This window comes from Arachis hypogaea, chromosome 13 (genome assembly GCF_003086295.3).
Source record: "Arachis hypogaea cultivar Tifrunner chromosome 13, arahy.Tifrunner.gnm2.J5K5, whole genome shotgun sequence".
In the NCBI taxonomy this organism is placed as follows: Eukaryota; Viridiplantae; Streptophyta; class Magnoliopsida; order Fabales; family Fabaceae; genus Arachis; species Arachis hypogaea.
The window spans coordinates 124,203,302-124,225,846 of record NC_092048.1 but is presented as its reverse complement, the minus strand read 5'-3'; the positions used below and the strand labels follow the sequence as shown (position 1 = coordinate 124,225,846).

The window sequence follows — 22,545 nt, the reverse complement described above, 5'->3', positions numbered from 1 at the left end:
CTGTGTAAGAGCAGAAGTCTCAGTGCTAGAGGAAACTTCTGCAACAACTTTTAAGTGGCTTCTCCTGTGCCTGTGATTCCTGGTGGACTCAACTAAGTCGCTGATCAGTTGCCATGCTTCATCTGCAGTCTTGTACTTTTTCAGAGACCCGTGACTAGCACCATCCAGTGTAGTTTTATCCCGAGGCTTCATGCCTTGAGTGAATTAGCTAATCAACACTAGCTTGTCAATCATGTGATGGGGGCATGCATCTAAAAGGTTCTTAAAGCACTCCCAATAGTCATAGAGAGTTTCTGATTCACCTTGGACAATGCAAGAGATCTCTTTCCTCAATCTATCTGTGACTTTAGCTTGAAAGTATTTTTCCAAAAATTCTCTCCTGAGCGTATCCCAGTTGGTAACAGTTGCTCCAGGTTGGGAGTAGTACCACTCCTTCGCCTTTCCCTCAAGTGAAAACTGGAAGGCGGTTAACAGAATATAAGTTTCATTTCCACCATGATGCCTAATGGTAGAACAGGCTGTCTGAAAATCCCTGAGGTGCTTGATGGGCTCCTGAGCAGGTAAGCCATGAAACTTGGGCATCAAGTTGATTAGTGCAGTCTTCAGTTCAAAATCTACAGCCAGAGTTGGATGATGCACTTGATACAACTGCAGTGTAAAATCTGGGGCTCCAGCTTCCTGGAGAGTAATCCTCCTAGGTGCTGCCATGTTATCTGCACGTGAATCAACTGAATTAGTAGTAAAGGAGCTTGTTTTACTCTCAGATGGCGGTTCAGATTCGCCCTCAGATGAGATTGGTGAATCGATAACAATCACTTCACCACCCTCAGAGGCTAACCGACGTCGAGCTCGCCTAATACGTGAAATAGTTCTTTCAATTTCAGGATCAAATGAGGCTAAGCTCGGATCAGGCAATGAACGCGTCATTCAATGAGAGAAACATATAGCTCATGGTAACAAAATAAAATAAAATAAAATACGTAAATAAAATAAAAATATGTACACTAATTAATAATTTAGCACACAATTACAACTCCCCGGTAATGGCGCCAAAAATTGGTGCGTGGCAGAAATTAGACCAATTAAGAGATTGTAATATAAGAACAGCATTGCGAGTATAGCTCTTAACCAGCGAAAATCCGCCACATCAATTTAGAAAGGTGTCACAAAAATTAGAATAAAAATACTGGGAGTATGAGTCCCAGGTCGTCTCCCAACGAGTTGCTAGAAAGGGTGCTAATTTATTAATCAGGAGTTTTCCGAGAGTTTTGAGAATTGATTAATAGAAAATAAACAATTGTAATTTAGTGCAATGAAAATAAAAAGGAATTTATATTATTCAGAATAAAAAGCCTTGACTGGGGGAATGATTAATTGGAAGTTCTGTCCTTGTTGGAATTCTCTCAAGTGTAGTATAAAGAGATTGTTATTTTCACTTAGTTAACCCTTACTAAATAAAGGAAAGTCAAGTGATTGAGCTAACTCTTATTCGCAAATCCTAGTCCTCTCCCTTGGGAAGGTCTAGCGTTAGTAAATACAGAATTAACCAATAACTTCCAATTTAACTAATTACTTGAGCATTCCAACTCAAGTGTCTCCTCTTAATCAACCCCTATGTCAAGTAGGGAATCTACACTATTGACATGGATACCATCTTCGTTATTAGGAGTTTGGAATAGAAAAGAGACATAATAATTTAAATAAAATAGAGATTTAAATTAATTAAAAGTAAAAGTAATCCTTTGCATTAACAATCCATGAAAATAATTCAATTACCACTCTAAACAAGAATTAAGATTATGGAATAAATAAAAGAGCAAGTAAGGAAACAAACTAGAATAGTATCTTCAACGGAGGTGATGACTCTTCAATATCCAAAAGCAAAAGCAATAAACTATGAAACTATGAATGTAAGCATAACCTAGAGGAAGAGTAGTTTCTCTCTAGATTCAGATCTAAAAACCTAAAAACTATCCTAATGAGAATGTGTGAATGTGTGAATGTGTGTCTTGAGTCTCTGCATGTTCCCTGTCTTTATTATGTGTTTCTGGGTTGAAAACTGGGTCAAAATGTGGCCCTAAATCGCCCCCAGCATTTTCTGTTAATTGTGCAGATCGCGTAGGTCACGCGTACGCGTCAGTCACGCGTGCGCGTCATTTGGCGAATTTCCTTGTCACACGTACGCGTCGTCCACGCGTGCGCGTCTTTTGTGCAGACTCCAATCCACGCGTACGTGTCAGGCACGCGCACGCGTCGCTGCAAATTTCTTCATGTTGCGTGCACGCGTGAGCCCTGCGTGCGCATCGATGCTCGCTGGTCATCTCCTTAGTTTCTTGTGTTCCTTCTATTCTTTGCAAGCTTCCTCTCCAATTTTTAAGCCATTCCTGCCCTATAAAGCCTTAAACACTTAACACACGGATCACGGCATCGAATGGTATAAAGGAGAATTAAAATACACAATTTAAAGATTTCTAGGAAGCAAGTTTTCAACCATAGAACAAACTTAGGAAGGAATTGTAAAATCATGCCATTTATGTGAATAAGTGGGTAAAGGCTTGATGAAACAACTCAATTAAACACAAGATAAACCATAAAATAGTATTTTATCAAGCGCAAAGATGTGAAAACTTGGGAGTAAGCGAAAATGGAGAGTCCCAGGCCAACAAGAAAACAGAAGGGTAAAAAAGATGGAGTTTTAGAGGGAAAACTAAAAGCAAAATCTTTCAATTCAAAATGAAAAGAGGGAAAAACGGCAAAAGAGGAGTTAATGGGTTATTAAAAACCCTCGCACGTTTCCAAAGCAAGAAACGCACGTTTTCAAAGTTAAAGGAGTGAGAAAAACGCTCGCATTCAAATGGAAGCTCTACAATAGGATCAACAATTCTCGAGCTCGGCTTCTCCAAAGAAGAATCGAAGTCCTAAACCAGGACTCAACCTCAAAAAGAAGATCATGCTCGAGCAGGGGCACTGTTCATGTCCTGAGTCGAGCTGTATGACCCGGGCTAATTGGCGACAAGTCGACCGACCTCTTCAGGTCAGGATTACCCGACCTCTTCTTAAAGAGTTCGGCCAAATCACCAGGAGAAGCCCAAAAAGGGCCCAAACATAGGAACAAGACCCAAGTCCAAAGGCTTTCCAAGTCTAGAAGGATAGGGGCGGTTCCCTTAAAGCTAAGATAACTCTACTCAAAGATAAGATAAGATAACTATCTTATCTCCAGAAATGTCACTCCACACCATTATAAATACACTGGAGCACCCAGGTATAACTCATACTCTGATTCTACAAAATACCTGCTTAATACCCTTGCTAACTTAAGCATCGGAGTCCCTTGCAGGTACCACCACCCTCCGGTAACGAAGGACCAGTACCGCCACCAAGTCTAATAAGTCAGACACGGCGGCTCCGGCCACCATCATCAAGTCGGACACAACAGCGCCGACCAGCACAAAAGATCTCGTCCAAGATCGACCTACAGTTTCAGGTAACCCTTGGAACACCTCCCAACCTCAACCTAACCCTAAGGGTAGCATCATTGCCATTACCCTTAGGAGCGGCACTAAATTGGATAAGCATGTTGCTATACCTACAAAGTTGAGTGAGGAGACAAAAAATGAAGATGTGGGAGATGAAGTGGAGGTGATGAGGGATGAAGATGAAGGTGCTGATAAAAGCAAGGAAGAACCACCCAAGGTCAAGGAGCCAAAGAGAAAGACTTTGCTTGAAGAGCCTTTGCCCATTCCATTCCCAACTTTAGCCAAGAAGGCCAAGAAACAAGAAGAGCTTGACCCCACTATGGTGGAAGTTTTCAAGAAGGTTGAAGTCACCGTCCCCCTTTTCCAAGCAATTCAACAAGTGCCAAGATATGCCAAGTTCCTTAAAGATGTTTGCACTCACAAGGAAAAGCTTGGCAACCTCAACACAAGGCCGGTAGATGATTCTATCTCCTCTTTACTTCCTGAAAAATACAATGATCCCGTCCCATGTTTGGTCACTTGCTTGATTGGCGGGATAAAATTCATGGACTGTATGTGTGATCTGGGGGCGTGCGTGAGCATTATTCCGCTCCCCGTTTATGAAAGATTGAATTTATCACCCCTAAAGAGGTCCGGGGCGAGGTTTGTGCTAGCCGATAAGAGTATTGTGTCCGTTGTTGGGATTGCCGAAAATTTTCTAGTCAATATTCAAGGATTGCTCTTTCCAGTTGATTTTCACATTTTGGAGACACCCCCCCATTGACTCAAACAAGCCACCATCCATACTCCTTGGAAGGCCATTCTTAAGGACAGCCCGTTTCAAGCTAGATGCACATTCGGGAGTCTATTCTTTTGAGGCGGATGGCAAGTTAGTCAAGTTCACCTTGGAAGAGTCCAACAAGCCTGTTCTTGAAGCATATTCTATTTTGGGTGTGAAGTAGTTGAAGAGCAAGTCATTGAGGATGGCAAGGAGCAAAAAGAAGAGGATGTTGCCAAGGAATTAAGTTCAAAGGATCATACTCAACCCAAAAATGCCAAGGAGTTGGAGATCTTCTTCCTTGGTGAAGTTTCCAAGTGACCAATGAAGCCATGCAAGTCCAACTTAGGACTCTAAACCAAAGTGCTTGGTGGGAGACACCCCACCATGGTGACATTATTCCAACTCTATCTCTTGTTTATAGTCTTTTGCCTTGTTTGCCTTTTTGTGATATAATGGTTAGTTTAGGGTTGATTGGATGAATTTTGAGTTGTTCAAGTTGTATTGCTTGTGGACGGTGAATTTGTGCTTATTTGAATGGTTTGGGGTTGGTATGTTGATATGCTAAGGGTAACAACCTTAGTTTTGAAGAGAAAAGAATTTTCTGGAATAGGCATTTGTGCGTCCGCACCCACCTGTGCGTGCGCACAAAACTGTGTTTTTTGCCATCTGTGCGGCCGCACCCACCTGTGCGTTTGCACGCACCTTTTTGTGCCCTCTGGTCGCAACGCCAGCATAGCTTGTGCATGCGTGATGCCCAGTTTTCTTTGACCTGTGCGTCTGCACAGCAGCGTGCGTACGCACACAACCCCTCGCATACTCCATCTGTGCAGCTGCACAGACGTGTGCGCCCACACGTAACTTGAGAGCCCCTCTGGTGGTAGCGAGGGAACAGCTTGTGCGTGGGCACAACCTCCCCCATTTCCAATCTCTGTGCGTGTGCACGGACCTGTGTGCGCACGCATACGAGCTTTTGTCCCCAAGTGAAAAAAAAATCTGTCTGTGCGGTCGCACGTCTTTGTGCGTCTGCCCGCCCTTTTGCAACCCCTCTGGTCGCAGCGTTCGCACGCTACGGGCATTCACACCCCTCTAAGTTTTCGTCTCTGTGCGTCCGCATAGGCCCCTGTGCGTTTGCACAGGACGCGTTTTGGGAAATAACAGGGCAACCTGCCCTGTTGAGAGGCAGCCTTCTCTTTTCTTTTTCTTCTTCACAACTGCCCTCTCTCCCTCTTTTCTGCCCAGCCCCACCGGTCCTGCCGCCGCCGCTGCATCCCATCGCCGGCGACCGCTCCCTGTCTTTTTCTCTTTTCTTCTCTTCTCTTCTCTCTTTTGCTTCTTTCTTTCCTTCTTTTTTCTATATACACCACCGGTGAGATCTCCCTCTTCCAGTGTTGTTTCTTTTCCGGCGAACCCAACCGCCGTGATTTCGCAGTGGCTATAAGAAGTGCCATTGTTTTCCACCTCATTCTTGTCTTCTCAAACTTTATATCTAAGGTTCTTGTTTTCCCTTTCTCTTTATGTTAATATTTTTGTAATTGTTTCCATTCCTTTTATGTTGTTTAGATTTAATTAGTTGCTTTCTTTATTGTTTCTTTAATTTGCAAAGTGTTATTGTTTGATTGTTGGGATTGGTTATGAGCAAATTTGAGATTAATTGTGATAAGCTTGCACATTGCATACCACATGTTCGACGAAATGCCTCAACGAACACTTTGTTTGATTCATATGACTTGGCCATCATATGTGTTCAATTTATCTCTTGTTAGGCATATTGTATGAATTGTGCAACTTTTATTATGACTTTTGATGGTTGTTAAGTAAATTCACCGATGCATTTCCTTGTTTGTTCATGTACAATTCTTGGTTACAAATGCACTGTGTTGTATGAATTCATTTGTCATTGTTCATCTTAAAATTTTTGATTCGGTAATCAGTATGTAATGGTTCAACTTTAGTTAATGTCTTGATCAAACATCTTTTGCACTCAATTTAAGACCATTGTATGTGTGATTACCACTTCTTGAGAATGAATAATTACCAATTCCTTTTTGGTGCTTGCTTGAAGTTGCTTTCATTTCCTTGTTTTCTAATTGCAACTTAAGCACTAAATTGTAAAACTTTGAGTTGTGAATTGCCTTAAGGGTGTGATTGCTGTGATGTCCGGCCGGTGTGTGTATTCCAACCGCGCGCATCATTGAAATATATACACCGTATTTTTGTAAATCACACCACTTATATATAAGCTTCTTTTAATCTTATTAGTGCTTCCTCAATGATTTTTTTACTTTAAGGTTGCCCTATGATCTCAAAATCCTTTTATTTGTATTTTCAGGATGAGAAAGAACGGTAAGGCACCGGTTACTTCGCCGGTTGAGCAAACTACCGATCACTCTCCTGATATTTGGTGGAATCGCTAAGGGGATAAACCGGATACCTTGGTTAACCGAAGAGCCGACTCTCAATATGAGGCTATTGAGAAACGTAAAATCCATTGGGAGCGGCTGTTGAAGGTTCCAAGCCAATACAAGGTGATTATTCACTGAAGGATCGCCTCGCTTCATTGGGAGTTTCTCGAGCGAGAATCCATTGAAGTCAATGAGACTATGGTGCGGGAATTTTATGCAAATTATCAAGCTTGGGAAGCTAAGTCAGTTTTCCTCCGGGGTAAGATGTTGGTGATAAACCACTATTTTATGGTTTATAATGTGTTTAATTGTGTGATTTTATCATGATATTTACCCACTTATTCATATAATCAGCATGCATTTATATTTCCTTCCTAAAATTATTACACGATTGAAAACTTGCTTCCTAGAGACTTTTAATTATGTATTTTAATTCTCCTTTATTCCATTCGATGCCGTGATCTGTGTGTTAAGTGTTTCAGGCTTTATAGGGCGCGAATGAGTTGGAGATTAGAAAGGAAGCTTGCAAAAAATGGAAGGAACACAAGAAATTAAAGAGATGACCAGCGAGAAGTGACGCGGCCGCATGGCTCACGCGACCACGTGAAAGAGAGGAAATTGCAGTGACGCGGCCGCATGGCTCACGCGACCGCGCGGATTGGAATAGCATAAGTGACGCGGAGGCGTGAACGACGCGTCCGCGTGGAGAAGCAAAACGCCGAATGACGCGTCCGCATGAATGACACGATCGCATGACATATGCGATCTGCATAATCTGCAGAATCGCTGGGGATGATTTTGGGCCCTATTTTGACCCAGTTTTCGGCCCAGAAAAGCATACTAGAGCCAAGGAACATGTAGAGACCAACAACAACATTCATTCTAGATAGTTTTAGTTTTTCAAATCTAGTTTTCCTCTCCGCTAGGTTTTCTTTTCTCTCTACACATTCATAGTTCTTAGGATTTTTATTTCTATTGCTTTTTGCATTGGGATTTTGAGAAGAGTTATTACCTCATCAAGACATCGTCATTCTAGTTCGTTTTCTTTACTTGGCTTTACTCTTCATGTCCTTTAATTTACTTAATTTTACTATTGGATTATTTTAGAATTTATTAATACAAGAGTTATTTTTATTTTTAATTAATTCCTTTGAGTTTTATTTATCATGTCTTTCTTTAATTCCTTTTCCTATGTTATGAATTCCACATTCACAATGAGTGAGTAGTTCCCTAACTTAATGGGGAGTTGATTGAAAGGAACCCTTGAGTTGGAATGCTCAAAGGAGAAATTATAATTGGGTTTATTGTTGGATTGCTCTCTAGTCACTAACGCTAGTCCTTCCAAGTAAGCGGACTGGGACTTGTGAATAGAAACAGCATTCCAACTTGTTTGACTTTTCCTTACCTAGTAAGGGATAACTAAACAGAATGACCCCCAATTATCAATTAATCTTGAAAGTACTGCAACAAGAATAGGGCTTCCAACTAATCTACTCACAGTCAAGGCTTTTATTTAAATTACATTAATTCTCTGATTTAATTTCCTGTCATTCAACTCAAATCTTTTTGAAAACCATCTGATTAATAAAATAGCACACTTTCTTGCAACTCGTTGGGAGATGACCTGGGATTCATACTCCCAGTATTTTAACTTTAATTTCTGTGACACCCTTTTTAAATTGATAAGTGGATTTCTGGTTGGTTGAGAACTATACTTGCAATGCATATCTTATAACAATTCTTAACTCGCCAATTTCTGCCACCATCAATTTTTGGCGCTGTTGCCGAGGAGTTGCAATAGAGTGCTAAAGTTATTGATTGGATTTTATTTATTTGCATTTTATTTTATTTCGCTACTATGAGCTGCTTGTTTCTTTCGCTAGATGACGCGTTCACTTCCTAATCCAAGCTTGCCAGTATTCGATCCTGAGATTGAAAGAACTATTTCACGAATAAGGCAAGCTCGGCGTCGGTTAGTCCTCTCTGAGGGAGGATCTGAAACGTCATTTGAGGAAGAAACCAGCCCCCGTTCTACTAATTCGGTTGATTTACGTATAGGTGACATGGCAGCACCTAGGAGAGTTACTATCCAGGAGGCTGAAGCCCTTGATTTTACAATGTAACCGTTTCAAGCGCATCATCCAGCGGTGGCTACAGACTTTGAAATAAAGACCGCACTGCTCAATTTGATGCCCAAGTTTCATGGCTTACCTGCTCAAGAGCCTATCAAGCACCTGAGAGATTTTCAAGCAGCCTGTTCTACTGTCAGGCGTGATGGTGCAGATAAAACTTCAATTTTGCTGAAAGCCTTCCCGTTTTCTATTGAGGGAAAGGCAAGAGAGTGGTACTACACTCAACCTGCCGCAACCGTATCCAACTGGGATACACTCAGAAGAGAATTTTTGGAAAAGTTCTTTCCAGCTGAAGTTACTGATAAACTGAGGAAAGATATTTCCATGATTGTTCAGGATGAATCTGAAACTCTCTATGAGTACTGGGAGCGCTTCAATAATCTTCTGGAAGCTTGCCCCCACCATATGATTGACAAGATAGTGTTACTCGGCTACGTCACACAGGGCATGAGGCCCCAAGATAAGACCACATTGGAAAGTGCTAGCAATGGGTCTATGAAAAAGTACAAGACCACTGATGAGGCATGGCAATTGATCAGCGACTTAGCTGAATCTACTAGGAATCACAGGTAGAAACAAGTGATGCCAGGGCATCTTGGCCAGTTTCACTGACCTTTTCTTTACTATTTTTAGGTTAGTTTCATGCATTTCTTTAGGAAATAAGCTAGTTTTGGGTAAATATTCACTTATGCCTTAACTCGAGCATACATTGTGCATTTTACATGATTTCATGAGGATTTTGCATAAGTTTAGTGATAAATATTATGTTGCATTACTCATGACTTGGACTAGAGCTGTGATGCACTTTGTTGCTTGATTTCAGGACCAAAAAGAAGCAAGAAAAGGGGGAGGTAACTTGCAAGATTAATGAGAAAAGTGATTGCCAATAACATTCTCAAAAAAAGCCATCAATGCCCACGTTAGAGAGTCACGTTAACCAAGTTAACGTGAACTCTAACATGGAGAAGAGAAGTTGAGCCAACGTTAGTGACACTCAACATTGTCACTAACGTTGGCAATTACTCATAAGTGGCTACGTTAGAAGCCACGTTAACCTAGTTAACGTGGCCTCTAACGTTAAAGGGGGGAAGAGAAGCCAACATTAGTGACACTCAACATTGTCACTAACGTTTGCCTATGGTGCAAAGTACCATGTTAACTCCCAGGTTAACTTGGTTAACGTGGGAACTAACGTAGAAGATGAAGAGTTGTCGACAACGTTAGTGACACTCAACATTGTCACTAACGTTGAAGCAACCACACAACCCCCAAGAGTCACGTTAACTTCCATGTTAACTTGGTTAACGTGGAAGCTAACGATGAGAAATGAAGGATGAGCCAACGTTAGTGACACTCAACATTGTCACTAACGTTGGGATGGCTAAAAGATGGACACGTTAGAAGCCACGTTAACCTAGTTAACGTGGACTCCAACGTGAGACCTAGGGGCACATTGGAACGTTAGTGACAATGTTGAATGTCACTAACGTTCTCTAAGGATGCCAAAGGCCATGTTAGAAGCCACGTTAACCTAGTTAACCTGAGCTTTAACGTGAAGCAAGAAGGGGCACACTGAAATGTTAGTGACAATGTTGAGTGTCACTAACGTTCTCGAAGGATGACAAGGCAACGTTAAAAGCCACGTTAACCTAGTTAACGTGGGTTTTAACGTGAGGCAAAAGGGGTGCATTGGAACGTTAGTGATAATGTTAAGTGTCACTAACGTTCCCGAACTTGGACTTTCACTAAATGATTAACACTCCTTACGCCCTGAGCTTAAGTCTCTGCCCATTCTGCACTTTCTTTCTGCAAGTAAAGCCAAGCCCAAATAAAGAAAGGAACTGCTTTAAACTCAAGATCCAAAGGCCCAAGACTTGAAGAGTGAACTAGAAGTTGAGAAGAGTAGTATATATAGGAGTAGCTTTGAATTGTAAAGGAGTTCTGGAGGCTGAAGAACCACTCTCTGTATTTTACTTTCTTTGCAACTTCTAGTTTTATGATGTATTCTCCATCTTTGTTTTTATTTTCAAGAGCTATGAACAACTAAACCCCTTTCATTGGGTTAGGGAGCTCTGTTGTAATTTGATGGATCAATACTAATTTTCATTGTTCTTCTTCTATCTTTCCTCTTGATTTTACTTGAAAGCTTTTGATCTTCATCCAATTGAGTAGTTATCTTGGAAGAGAAGCTATTCAAACTTGGATCTCTTTTGAACCTTGGAAGAGGAATGAAGAGATCAAGCTAGAAATGCTTTCTCATGCTGGACCAAATTGGGTTTGGATGGGTATGTGACTGTAACCCTCTCAATACTTGGTTTGGGAAATGCATGTGGTATAATCAGTGACCATACTTCATCTCTTCTCATGAGCAATTGACCAAGGAATTGGCTATTGATCAAGATTTGAGAGATTGAATTGCAAGGAATTGCAATTCAATCACTTAAGATTGCCAAGGAGATCAATGAGTGCATTGACTGAGGAAGAGATGAAAATGAACTTGATCCGGAGAATTGCAACATCTCCTAAGCCCAATGAACTCCCCATCTCTAATCTTACCCATTCTCTTTAATTTCTGCGATTTACTTTTATGAGCAAATCCCCCATTTCCATTTATAATTCTGCAATTTATTTTCAGTCATTTACTTCCAGTCCTTTAATTCTAGCATTTACTTTTCTGTTATTTACATTCCCGCCATTTTATTTTCTGCAACTCTCAACCCAATTTCTGGATTCGCTCAACTAGAACATTTTTCTAATTAAAGTTGCTTGATCAATCAATCCCTGTGGGATTCGACCTCACTCTATTGTGAGTTTTTACTTGACGACAACTTCGGTACACTTACCGAAGGAAGATTTGTTGAGAGACAAGTTTTCCCCGCATCAAGTTTATGGCACCGTTGCCGGAGATTGATTGTGCATCAACAATGATTAGATTGGAAGATCACTAGACTGAGCATTTTATTTTGTGAATTTCATTTGTCTGTTTGAGTGATTTACCTTTTGTTTTAGCTAAACTTCTTCCCTTCTCCATCTACTCTTTTATTTTCTTTGTTATTTTCAATTCTGTTTGCTAACCCACTAACTGTTTGATATATTGCATCACCCACAACTAACATCAATTCTGACACAAATACTGTCTGCACCTATTTTCTCTGCTTGTACTTGTTGGTTGTATGACAGGAAAAAGAAGCGGGGCTTCAACTTCTTTTGATTCTGAACCAGAGAGAACCTTCCTTAGACTAAGGAGGGAGGCAAAAGGAAAATGAGTAGTTGGTGCTGAAGAAGAGGAGGAACAGTTTGAGGAATACTTTGAACCAAACATGGAAGAAAACATGGAAATTTATCATGAAGAAGAGACTCACAACCATGGCAGAGGAGGTGGAGCAAATCATGCTGGGGAGGATAGAAGAGTTTTGGGCTCTTACATTAATCCAAACCCAGGCAATTGTGGAAGTAGCATCCAAAAGCCAACAATCCATGCCAACAACTTTGAACTTAAACCACAGCTCATCACCCTTGTTCAGAACAACTGTTCGTTTGGAGGAGGTGTTCAAGAAGATCCCAACCAACATTTGACCACCTTCCTGAGAATATGTGACACAGTGAAATCTAATGGTGTTCATCCTGACGCCTATAGATTACTCTTATTTCCCTTCTCACTTAGAGACAAGGCAGCCAAGTGGCTGGAATCCTTCCCAAGGGAGAGCTTGACAACCTGGGAGGATGTGGTGAACAAATTTTTAGCAAGATTCTACCCTCCTCAATGAATCAATAGGCTAAGAGCTGAGGTTCAAACCTTCAGGCAACAGGATGGTGAGACTCTGTATGAAGCATGGGAGAGGTTCAAAGACTTAACAAGGAGGTGTCCACCTGACATGTTCAACGAATGGGTCCAACTGCACATTTTCTATGAAGGGCTCTCTTATGAGTCAAAGAAGGCAGTAGACCATTCATCTGGAGGGTCCTTGAACAAGAAGAAGACCATTGAGGAAGCCATAGATGTCATTGAGACAGTAGCAGAAAACGACTACTTCTATGCTTCCGAAAGAGGGAACACAAGAGGAGTGATGGAGCTAAACAATGTAGACGCTCTGTTGGCCCAAAACAAGCTCATTACCCAGCAGCTGGCTGACCTCACCAAGAAGATAGAGATGAACCAAGTAGCAGCAATCTCCACTTCATCAACAACACAAGAAGGAGTAAACCAAGAAGCAGAAGGGAGTCAGGAGCAAGCCAACTACATTGGGAATTCACCAAGGAAAAACTATGATCCATACTCCAAGACTTACAACCCTGGATGGAGAAATCACCCGAACTTTGGGTGGGGAAGTGAGCAAGATCAAAACCAAGACCAGAGACGTTACAACTCTAACAATAATGCAGCTCACCAACAATTCACTCAGAAGACATCTCAACACCCCCACAACAACACTTCTCCACATACTTATCAAAACCAAAACAGCACATCTGCTCCGAATCACTCATCAATTGATGACAAGCTCTCTAAGATTGAAACCTTCATTGAAGGAATATGCAGAGACATTCAAGACAGTAAAGCATTCAGAGAGGAAGTGCGGTCAAACATGCAGAATCGAAATGCTGCCATCACAAAACTGGAGACACAAATCAGCTATCTTTTTAAGCAGCTTCCGAACCATAATTTTTGCTATGATACCCATTCAAGCAAAAGGGAGGAGTGTCAAGCTATCACACTTAGGAGTGGGAAGGAACTGAAAGAACATCCCCAAAAACCACTAGAAGAAAGCTCAATTGAAAAGGAAGAGGAGCAAGATGGAATGCAACCCCCCACGCCAAGTTTGCAGAAAGAGAAAAAGATACCCCAACTCAACGTCTCAAGAGCTCCATACCCCCAGCTATTGAAGAAAAAGGAAGATGACAACCAGTTCTTGAGATTTTTGGAAATCTTCAAGAAGCTACAAATCAACATACCATTTGCTGAAGCCATAGAACAAATGCCACTTTATGCCAAGTTTTTGAAGGAGCTAATGACTAAGAAGAGAAGCTGGAAGAACAATGAGACTGTGATACTAACTGAAGAGTGCAGTGCTATCATTCAGCATAAACTACCTCAGAAACTGAAGGATCCTGGGAGTTTTCAGATCCCTTGCATTATAGGAGAAATCACAGTAGAAAAGGCTCTTTGTGACTTAGGGGCCAGCATCAATTTGATGTCAGTAGCTATGATGAGAAAATGAAAATTGAGGAGGCTAAACCAACAAAAATGGCTCTACAACTGGCAGACCGATCGTTCAAATTCCCTCACGGGATAGTGGAGGATTTGCTAGTAAAAGTAGGAGATTTCATATTCCCAGCAGATTTTGTGGTGCTGGACATGCAGGAAGACGCCAAAACCTTCATCATTTTGGGAAGGCCATTCTTGGCTACTGCTGGAGCTGTCATTGATGTTCAAAAGGGTGACCTCACCCTTAGATTACACAATGAAAAGATGACATTCAATGTGTTCAAGGCCATGAGTTATCCACCGGAACAATTGGGGGAATGCATGAGGTTAGATGCACTTGAGGATGAAGTGCAGTAGAATTTTGAAGAAGATGAACCTGAAGAGAATGAGAGATTGGTGGAGGAAGAATCTGAATCAAGTGAAGAGGTAGCTACAACAGAAACACATATACCAGATACACCAAAGGAAGGGAGCGAAAAATCAGAAGCACCCAAACTTGAACTCAAAGCATTGCCACCCACTCTCAAATATGCATATCTAGGAGAAAATGAAAACTACCCAGTGATCATAAATTCATCCCTCAGTCAAGATCAAGAGGACGAGCTACTCAAGGTGCTGCGGGAGCATAAGGATGCCATTGGATGGACCCTTGCTGACTTGAAGGGAATCAGTTCAGCCATATGCATGCATAAAATACTGTTGGAAGATGACGCCAAGCCATCCATTCAATCCCAAAGAAGGCTGAACCCAATCATGAAGGAAGTGGTACAGAAAGAGGTTATGAAGCTTTGGCAAGGAGGAGTCATATACCCAATTTCGGACAGCCCTTGGGTTAGCCCCATACATGTTGTACCAAAGAAGGGAGGGATCACTGTGGTTACCAATGAGAAGAACGAGCTCATACCTACAAGGACCGTCACAGGATGGCGGATGTGCATAGACTACAGAAAGCTCAATGAGGCTACACGAAAGGACCATTTTCCCCTTCCATTCATGGATCAGATGTTGGAAAGACTTGCAAGGCACGCTTATTATTGTTTTCTCGACGGTTATTCAGGATACAACCAAATAGTGGTTGATCCAAGAGACCAAGAGAAAACCTCATTTACTTGTCCGTATGGAGTGTTTGCCGATAGGCGCATGCCATTTGGGTTATGTAATGCCCCTGTAACTTTCCAACGCTGCATGCTTTCTATCTTTTCAGATATGATAGAAAAATTCATTGAAGTTTTTATGGATGATTTCTCGGTATTCGGAGATTCTTTTCCTAGTTGCCTACATCACCTTGCCTTGGTATTGAAAAGGTGCCAAGAGACCAATTTGGTCTTGAACTGGGAAAAATGCCACTTCATGGTGACAGGGGAATAGTCCTTGGTCACAAAGTCTCTCACCAAGGCATTGAGGTTGATAGAGCTAAAGTGGAACTTATTGAAAAACTACCCCCACCCAGTGATGTCAAGGCAATTAGAAGTTTTTTAGGGCATGCTGGTTTTTACAGAAGATTTATTAAAGATTTTTCAAAGATAGCCAAGCCCTTAAGCAATCTTCTTGTGTCTGATACACCATTCATCTTTGATGAAACCTGCATGCTAGCATTTACACATTTGAAAATGAGGTTATCCTCTGCTCCTATCATTTCCCCACCTGATTGGAACTTACCATTTGAATTGATGTGTGATGCATCTGATTTTGCAGTTGGGGCAGTGTTAGGACAAAGGAAAGATAACCTAGTTCGTGTGATATACTATGCTAGCAAAGTCCTTAATGAAACTCAAAGAAATTATACCACTACTGAAAAGGAGTTGCTAGCAATAGTTTTTGCATTTGACAAATTTAGATCATACCTCATTGGTGCTAAAGTGATCGTTTTTACAGATCACACAGCACTTAAATATTTGTTTGCCAAGCAAGAATCGAAGCCAAGACTAATAAGGTGGATCTTACTGTTGCAGGAATTCGATATTGAAATCAGAGACAAGAAGGGAGTGGAGAACAAGGTGGCAGATCACTTATCTTGAATCCCTCATGATCAAGGTGGAGAAAATGATACAAGTGTTAACGAGCTCTTCCCTGATGAGCAGTTGATGACAGTTCATAAAGCACCATGGTTCGCAGATATTGCAAATTTCAAGGCAACTGGAGCATTACCCCCAGGGATCAATGAACATCAAAAGAGGAAGCTCATGAATGATGCAAAATACTTTGTCTGGGACGAGCCATATCTCTTCAAGAAATGTTCAGATGGAATTCTTAGAAGATGTGTCTCGGAAGAGGAAGGGAGAGAAGTCCTGTGGAACTGCCACGGTTCATGCTATGGCGGGCACTTTGGAGGGGACAGAACTGCAGCAAAGGTGTTACAAAGCGGATTCTTTTGGCCCACTCTTTTCAAGGATGCCAAAGAGTGATGAGTATTTTGGAGGAAAAATAAATTTCTCCCAAAACACACAAATCTAACCGGCAAGTGTACCGGGTCGTATCAAGTAATAAAAACTCACGGGAGTGAGGTCGATCCCACAGGGATTGAAGGATTGAGCAATTTTAGCTTAGTGGTTAATTTAGTCAAGCGAATCAAGATTTGGTTGAGTGTTTTGTGATTTGCAGAAATTAAATTGCATGGAATTAAAGAGAACATGAAATAAATTGCTGAATCTTAAAGAACAAGAAATTAAATAACAGAAACTTAGAATGCAAGAAATGTAAATTACGGAATCTTAAAGTGCAAGAAATGTAAACAGCTGGAATTGTAAAGGGAATTGGGGAATGGATTTGCAGAATTTAAACAAGGAAAACTTGAATTGCATTAAACAGAAGAGGGAAAAGGAATTGGGATTGAAACGGATCTTGAAGCAGTAAAATAAATGAACATTAAAAGCAAGAAACTGAGAATGTAAAATTGAGATCTCAGGGCCCAGAGACTAGAAAACCAAGTCTAGATCTCAATGCCTTCCTAGATCCAACAAGAACAATTGCAAAGAAAATGTAAATTGCAAAGAAAAGAGATGAAGAGCAATTAACAGAAAATTAAATTCAATTATGCAGTGAGTAAAGCAGAGGGATCCAAGGATTGAGATTGAAACAGAATTTCTTCAATTCTCCAACCCAAGATCCAAGAAAAGTGTAATTGAAATTGAAAGCAATAAAACTCAGAGGAGGAGAAATGAATTCTCCTTCCCCAAGACAAAAAAATTAAAGTTCACTCAATATCAAAAGCTCTCCGAAAACTATTATGAAAATTCCAAAAGGAAAGCTCCCCGAAGAACTTGAACTCTATCCTATTTATACACTTTCTTCAAATGATCTTCAAGCCTTGAGTTGGGCCTTTGCTCTTGGTGGAATTGGGTTGAAAGAGGCCTTGGTTGATTGCTCTTGAAGTTTGAAGAAGAACCAAAGTGAACCAATTGAACCGGTTTTGAGGTTAGCAAAAGTTGGACCAAAAGTTGGAGCTAAAGTTAGGGGTCTAACTTTGGCTCCAACTTTTCATATCAGCTAGCACAATTTGCTGATATCAACGTTGGTGCCAACGTTAGGGGTCTAACTTTGACCCTAACGTTGGCCTTGCCTAGTGTGCTTGTGGTGCCAACGTTAGCCTCCAAGTTAGGGGTCTAACGTTGGCGCAAACTTTTGCTCCTCTCCCTTGTATTTCATGTGCCAACGTTAGCCTCCAAGTTAGGGGTCTAACGTTGGCGCAAACTTTTGGTGCCCAGGGGAGAAATTCATGTGCCAACGTTAGCCTCAAAGTTAGGGGGCTAACGTTGGCGCAAACTTTTGGTGCCCAGGGGAGGAATTCATGTGCCAACGTTAGCCTCAAAGTTAGGGGGCTAACGTTGGCGCAAACTTTTGGAGCCCAGGGGAGAATTTTCAAGTTCCAACGTTAGCCTCCAAGTTAGGGGGCTAACGTTGGGGCTAACTTTTCAACCAAAAGTTTGTGCAAAAGTTTGATGCTAACTTTAGGTCCAGCTTTTTGCTTCCTGGTTCAATTTCACTTATTCCATTGTCCTCTCTTCACTCCTAGCCATTCCTTCTTGTTTCAACCTTTCTCCAAGCTTTCTTCACCTATCATTAGTCAACCAAACACATCAAAGCTATGCTCAAAATCATGAGATATTCATTCTTTCATAATATGCAACAAATATAGCATAAAACCTCATGAAATGGCATGAATTCATATATGGTTGATTCAATCAAGGGAAACATGAAAATCTACTCAATTAGCTTGCTTGTAGCTCAAGAAAGTGCATAATTCTAATGAAAACAAAAGAAAAAGACTAGTTAAAATAGGCTAAGATGACTTGTCATCACAACACCAAACTTAAAGCTTGCTTGTCCTCAAGTAAGAAATGAATTATGCTCAGAGATTCTTTCAATTAAGATGGATTGAGGAACACTTGTAAAGTACAGTGAGTGAAGTGATCAAGTAACAGTGGGGTGAACTCTAAATCATATGCTAATGCAAGGGCTTCAGTGCTCACTAGTCCTTACATATTGGGAGTCGTAGGTCTTAGGATTTTCATCCAAATGGTATCATGGAGATCTCTTTATATGTAATCACCTTGAAGCAGCTTATAGTTTCTGTGCTTTGGCCTCGACTCTAAGTATCATGTCTCAAAGCGGCTCTTTAGATAAGCTTTCAATCAATACTCCTAAACCAGTTGGTTTTAAGGTATTAGGTGTTGAAGCACCCCTAAGGATTTACTTGCTCAAGCCTCTTTCCTTGACACATCTCAACCACAAGCATTTACTAGGCTAACAACTCTTTGAGTTTTTGTTTCTTCTTTCTTTTCTGCCTAGTAATTGATGCTCAGAGCCTTGGGCCATATTCTTTTTGTTTTTGTGTTTTCTTTTCTTTCTTTTGTTTTGTTTGCTGCTTCTTGGATCAATAAATTTTTGAGAATCTCCACAATACTTCTTTGAACTTCATGTCCTGCCTATGAGCTCCCATGCAAGTTTTCACAAGCATGCAACCTCAATACAAAATCATATAACTAGAACCACCACTTCTCCTAATCTTTTGCTTGCCTCAAAATTGTTTATTTCCTCAATCCTTCTTTTCAAAGAACTTTTGTGTGATGCATTTCTTGGAAATTGAGTGCAAACAAGTTTTGAAGATGAGAATGTTGTGAATGATCAAACATCTTGCTTATTGAATTATAAAGAAAGAAATTATACTATGCATGCAGGCAGGGCAATTAAGGATACAATCCAACTTTCAATCACAGCAATATTTGATGTAGAACAATCACTTAACAATACAACCTGTTGGAGTTCAATTGCTTTCCTTTTTCTCATCATTATCATTGCTGGCCTTTAGGTTCATCTTTCTCCTTTTTGATGATGTTCAAACCTCCAAAAGCTTGTATGTCATTCTGCAATGATATTGAAAGTTGCTTGTTCCCCAAGCACTTGGAAACAATGGTTAATTTTCATGATTTATTTGTGGGTCTTTGCACTTACTTTGGTGTGGGAACACCAAACTTAGTACCTTGCCAATGGTTAACCATGTGTGATAATTTCTTTTTTTTTTCTTTTTCAAAAGTGATAGAACTGGAAACTAAGAAAAGCAGTAAAATGGCTAACTAGTTCATCCAGTATGCTTGAAGCCTACATTATGCAGAAAGTGAGAATGTGTGTTTTAATGGGGTTTTGGTGGACACCAAACTTAGAATCCTTCATTCTCCCTTATATTGTTTTGGTGTGCAACACCAAACTTAGCTTCTTGCATTATAGATAAAACTAATTAACCTTTTTATTAAAATAGTTGTGAACAGAAAACTACCTCAGGTTGGGTTGCCTCCCAACAAGCGCTCTTTTATTGTCACTAGCTTGACACCTTCTGTGCTTGCTCAGCTCAGATTCTGAGCTTCCTTCTCCTTGTCCCTTTGTCCATCTAAGTGATGCTTTGCTTCCTTCTTACTTGTTTTTGTGAGGTTTTTGGCTAATTGTTCTATTTGCTTCCCAATTCCCCCGAGTAGGTCCTCATAGTGTTTGTTCATCCTCTTTAGATGTGTCATCATTCTCTCTACTCCACTTTCTAGATTGGAGATCCTTTGAGAATTCTGTGAGATTGTGTGGTGATGTTGTTGCAAATTTGGGATTGTGTCACTGGGCAATGAGCTTGGAGGTCTCTCAACAGATACTTGCTTGGAGAGTTGCCCCATCTGTCTCTCTAGGCTCTTCAGGGAGGCTTCCTGATTCTTGGTTACCATTTCCTGGTGTTTCAATATTTTGTCTATCATGGCCTCCAAGTGAGTGATTCTTTGGGCTTCACGTGATACTTGAGGTGGGTTATGAGATGTGGGTGGTGGTTGGTAGGCATTTTGGTTAGTGAGTCGGTTGTTGGAGTTGAAGTTCCTTGGTTCCTGATGTTGAGGTTCTCTCATTCTGAAATAAGAGCGTGGCTTCCATGGTGGAAATTGTTCATTCACTGTGGTGGAGTGGAGAAAATCAATTTGTCTGGCCATTGACTCCAATTGTTGCTGAGTTTGCTGATGTAGCTGTTTGCTTTGATTCATGACTGCCTTCACTCCTTCAAAATTCATTGTATCTTCTTCCGAAGTTGCATTCTGTGGTGTCTCAAATGAGTGTTGGTTATTGGTTCTCTTGTTATTGAACCTTGCAGTTCCTTGACTAGTTGCTGTTGCTTTGAGTAAATCATTTGAGGAGTGATCTACTGCTCTTCTCATTTCTGGGATTAATCCTTCATAAAATGCTTGGAAAGCCACTTTGTCATTTGCTTTATTGTATCTTTCCCATGCTTTGAGCAATGGTTCTTCTTCTCCTTGCATGAATGGATGTGTTCCCTCCTTTATCTTGATGTTTTGTTGGGATGTAGAGAATTTGGCTAGAAATTTGGCAACCAGACCATCCCAACTAGTGATACTTCCTTGGGGAAGAGTTTCAAGCCATTGTGCTGCCTCATCCTTTAGTGAGAAAGGGAATAGCAAGAGCTTATAGACATCATGATTGACAACATCACAGATCCTCAGAAAAATAGATAGATGCTGTTCAGGATTCTCCAGTGGAGTTCCACCATAGGAACAATTGTTCTTGATTAGAGTAATAATTTGCGGCTTCATGTTGTGGTGTTCTTCTTTCTCAGGAACTCCTTCTTCAATGATATCCTTTCCTCTGACCTTTCTTCTTTCCTATGACATATAAATCAACAAATAGAACGCACAGTGGTATTCTTGAAATTTGAGTGTAGTCAGTTGAGACAAAACTTCAAACAGTTAGTGGGTTAGTTGAAAATTAAAGGACAGAAAAGAAAAAATTCTTGATCTAGATCTCCACTTCACTTAATCATTGTCAATCTAATCAATCCCCGGCAACGGCGCCAAAAACTTGATGAGTATTTTGGAGGAAAAATAAATTTCTCCCAAAACACACAAATCTAACCGACAAGTGTACCGGGTCGTATCAAGTAATAAAAACTCACGGGAGTGAGGTCGATCCCACAGGGATTGAAGGATTGAGCAATTTTAGCTTAGTGGTTAATTTAGTCAAGCGAATCAAGATTTGGTTGAGTGTTTTGTGATTTGCAGAAATTAAATTGCATGGAATTAAAGAGAACATGAAATAAATTGCTGAATCTTAAAGAACAAGAAATTAAATAACAGAAACTTAGAATGCAAGAAATGTAAATTACGGAATCTTAAAGTGCAAGAAATGTAAACAGCTGGAATTGTAAAGGGAATTGGGGAATGGATTTGCAGAATTTAAACAAGGAAAACTTGAATTGCATTAAACAGAAGAGGGAAAGGGAATTGGGATTGAAACGGATCTTGAAGCAGTAAAATAAATGAACATTAAAAGCAAGAAACTGAGAATGTAAAATTGAGATCTCAGGGCCCAGAGACTAGAAAACCAAGTCTAGATCTCAATGCCTTCCTAGATCCAACAAGAACAATTGCAAGGAAAATGTAAATTGCAAAGAAAAGAGATGAAGAGCAATTAACAAAAAATTAAATTCAATTATGCAGTGAGTAAAGCAGAGGGATCCAAGGATTGAGATTGAAACAGAATTTCTTCAATTCTCCAACCCAAGATCCAAGACAAGTGTAATTGAAATTGAAAGAAATAAAACTCAGAGGAGGAGAAATGAATTCTCCTTCCCCAAGACAAAAAAATTAAAGTTCACTCAATATCAAAAGCTCTCCGAAAACTATTATGAAAATTCCAAAAGGAAAGCTCCCCGAAGAACTTGAACTCTATCCTATTTATACACTTTCTTCAAATGATCTTCAAGCCTTGAGTTAGGCCTTTGCTCTTGGTGGAATTGGGTTGAAAGAGGCCTTGGTTGATTGCTCTTGAAGTTTGAAGAAGAACCAAAGTGAACCAATTGAACCGGTTTTGAGGTTAGCAAAATTTGGACCAAAAGTTGGAGCTAAAGTTAGGGGTCTAACTTTGGCTCCAACTTTTCATATCAGCTAGCACAATTTGCTGATATCAACGTTGGTGCCAACGTTAGGGGTCTAACTTTGACCCTAACGTTGGCCTTGCCTAGTGTGCTTGTGGTGCCAACGTTAGCCTCCAAGTTAGGGGTCTAACGTTGGCGCAAACTTTTGCTCCTCTCCCT

At 40.6% G+C, this 22,545-nt stretch overlaps 3 non-coding genes across 3 annotated transcripts; 1 reads left to right on the top strand and 2 right to left on the bottom strand.

Moving 5' to 3' along the window:
* Positions 1-232: 232 nt before the first annotated feature.
* LOC112739612 (small nucleolar RNA R71) lies at positions 233-336 on the top strand. The gene has a single exon (XR_003170543.1). It is a non-coding gene; the product is annotated as a small nucleolar RNA R71 (small nucleolar RNA).
* An 8,737-nt stretch (positions 337-9,073) lies between these two features.
* Positions 9,074-9,181, bottom strand: LOC112739193 (small nucleolar RNA R71). Its single transcript, XR_003170130.1, has one exon. It is a non-coding gene; the product is annotated as a small nucleolar RNA R71 (small nucleolar RNA).
* A 3,362-nt stretch (positions 9,182-12,543) lies between these two features.
* Positions 12,544-12,647, bottom strand: LOC112739949 (small nucleolar RNA R71). The gene has a single exon (XR_003170882.1). It is a non-coding gene; the product is annotated as a small nucleolar RNA R71 (small nucleolar RNA).
* Positions 12,648-22,545: the final 9,898 nt, after the last annotated feature.